Source organism: Pistacia vera, unplaced genomic scaffold, assembly GCF_008641045.1.
Source record: "Pistacia vera cultivar Batoury unplaced genomic scaffold, PisVer_v2 Contig405, whole genome shotgun sequence".
NCBI lineage: Eukaryota > Viridiplantae > Streptophyta > Magnoliopsida > Sapindales > Anacardiaceae > Pistacia > Pistacia vera.
Genome location: NW_022196230.1, coordinates 905,340 through 908,440, shown reverse-complemented (window position 1 = coordinate 908,440; position 3,101 = coordinate 905,340). Strand labels below are relative to the sequence as shown.

At 34.3% G+C, this 3,101-nt stretch overlaps 1 long non-coding RNA gene across 1 annotated transcript; it reads left to right on the top strand.

Annotated features, from left to right (window-relative positions):
• The first annotated feature begins 267 nt into the window (after window positions 1–267).
• LOC116142202 lies at window positions 268–2,774 on the top strand. The gene is made up of 3 exons (XR_004129966.1): window positions 268–1,474; window positions 1,816–2,104; window positions 2,695–2,774. It is a non-coding gene; the product is annotated as an uncharacterized LOC116142202 (long non-coding RNA).
• Window positions 2,775–3,101: the final 327 nt, after the last annotated feature.

Genomic DNA, 3,101 nt, shown 5'->3' with positions numbered 1-3,101 from the left:
TTTTAGGTAACCAATGCCCCATAGTCTTTATGGACTTAATGAACGGGTGTTTCAGGATTGTCTTGATCGATTATAGTGGTGTTTATTGATGATATCTTGGTTATTCTAAGAACGAGGAGCATGAAGAACCTAAGATGTGCTACAGCATGTGGATAAGAAGCTGTTGCCAAATTTTCTAAGTGGAGTTTTGGCTCGATCAAGTTATTCTTCCTGGGTCATACGTCTCAAAGGACGGTTATATTGCTTGGCAGATAGAATTGGTGATGCAAAGAAGTTGTTTGATACTATAACTAGAAAGGGGTATAGACCTGATGTTGTTTGCTACACTACTTTAATCAATTGGTATTGCAAGAATAAAGAAGTCAATGAAGCTCTTAGTCTTTATCGGGAGATGATTTCAAAAGGAATTAGGCCTAATGTGATTACATATACCACCTTGTTAACTGGCTTTTTTCTTATAGCTAAGGTGAAAGATGCACGGAATTTGGTTGGTGAGATCGACTTAACGATGTTTTCCCTGATTCCTGGACATATAACATTTTCATTGATGGACTTTGCAAGAATGGATGTGTTTTGGAAGCATTGGAAATGTTTAATACTCTAGTAATTAATAAGTTTGCAGTTGGCATTGAAGGTTTGAGTTCCCTCATTGATGGATTATGTAAAACAGGGAGATTCGAAACTGCTTGGGACCTATTTTAGAAATTTTCTCTTCATGGAAACCTGGTGCCAAACGTTGTAACATATAGCATTTTGATCAATGGGATGTGTAAAAATGGAGCACTAGAAATGGCAAACGAGTTGTTGTCATATATGGAGGAAAGAGGTTGTGCTCCAAATGTAGTCACATTTAATACGCTTATGTCTTGTTTCCTCAGGAATAATGAGATACCAAAAGTTGTTGAACTCCTTCAAAAGATGGGGGAGAAAAATGTGAAGCCGACTGAATGTACAATGTCCTTAGTCATGTTGTTACTAATGAAGGCCGAAAATTATAGTGAATGTTTGAACAAGCTTCCTCAATTTCTGGTCCAAAAGCGAAATTGAAGTTTACTTGATAAAACTTTAGTGAGTATTAAACTTTTTTTCAGAGCAGAATCCTGCAAAAGTTCATCCAGCTGCCCAAATGCTCTATATTGGTTATGGTAAGCAGAAGATTCAATAAACACTTTTATCTGTTCGAATTTGATAGGGATGGTGATGGGATGATTGAGAATGATAGTTTTCTTGATCAGACATATGATACATGATCTGTCACTGTTGTAAGTACATATATTGGAGGTGGCAGCATTACAGGTTGCGTTGGGATTTGCACATGTAGTAGATCTTAAAGGTTTGAGGATTATTTTTGGTGTAAATTTTAGTAAGCAAAAGTTGTATATGAGGAATTGTGGAATGGTTCTTACTTCAACTACGACAATAATGGTAGCCGCTCAAGTTCATCTATTCAAGCTAATCAGTTTACTGGACAATGGTATGTTGCAACTGATTAACTTCATTCATTGATGTGGAGAAATATTTTTCTTCTATTTCATAATGAAATGTACAATGAATTTATAGTAAAAAGAAAAAACTAATCTAGGAAGTAAATTGTTACATTCCTATTATAATTATATTTCCTATTCCTATTATAATTCTATTTCCTATATTACAAAGAGAATAATTCTATTTCTTATTTTATATTTCAACAATTGATATTCTCAATTATCTAGGCCTGATAAATCTTGATTTATTTGGTGTTTCACATGTTTCTGTTTCTCATTTTTAGTTCATATCTGATAAGATTGGAACTTACCAGGCGTGTCTCTAATGTAGTTATGCACGAGCATGTGCTCTTTCAGCGATAGTTGATGAAGGCAAAGCACAAAGAGCATTAGAGAAGGTTTTTCACCAGAATATCTTAAAGAATATGGATGCAGAACAGGGGCCAGCCAATGGGATCTAACTGTTGGAACAGTTAAAATGACAACATTGCAGTCAAGAAAAATATGGTCTGGTGTTACATATGCAGTTGCTATAACGATAATCATGGAGATTTGGTCGATATGGGATTTCAAATTTCCATTGAAATCTATGAAGTAGCATGGTCTGAAAATGCACTTGTGTAAGAACCTCTAAGTTTATTTAAAGTTGTTATCTTATAGCTTAGTTAATAGGCTGTTAACTAAGGTATGAGTTTGTGCTTTTTAGATCTAAATCTATCTCAAATCTGTATAGATTTCATTTCATCATCTGTTTTGTTAGTTCATTTTTTTTTTTTTTTTGGTGGATGTACCGTTTTACCATTTTCTAGTAGATTCTTGATGTTGTGAAATGTTGGACAAAACTGCGGTAGTTATAATGTCTAGTAGATAATATTTTTGCTGCTTAGGTGAGGAGGGGGAGAAGAATATCATAGATAGATAATATAGGATTCTATATAGGGTGATAGAGAGAAATTAATAGGTTAAGAGGGGAAATCAGGAAAGGGATACCAAGGACTCAAATACTCGATCCTAAAATGTAGAAGATAAGGACTAAATACCCTTTTGCGTCCTTCCTTTACGTCCTGTATCGTCAGGTTACTGCCTTTAGGATAAATTTCTGCCAACTACAATGGAAACTTTACATTCTGCATAATTTACACTGAAAAATATCTGCTCCGGAACTATTTGTTCCTGATAATTGACTGACTCATTACTGTTTTCTGCGTAGTTATTTTTTCTAAACTCCTGAAGCTTGGACCACCATTGATTGTTTTAGAGCGCTAAATTACATGCATTCGTTGGCCATATAGGAAATGGAATATTACAAGGCCAAAACCTTGTAGGAATGGGATGAAACCAACAATAAATGAAGAATGTCTGAATAGATATCATGCAGGATTCTGCAAAGTTGCCCACCTCCTAAAGGTATCGGATGAGAAAACACTTAAAAAGGTTTTTTTTACAGTCACTCTTGTATTACACTTGCTAGAAGATGTTTCCATAATTCATTAGTTCTTGTGACTTATTACTGTCATGCAATTTTATGTCAGTTAGTGAGTTGTATTTTAAAAGAAAACATTTAAAGTGTTTATGTAAATTATATGGTTCAACTATTAGTCATCCTATTATTGTAAC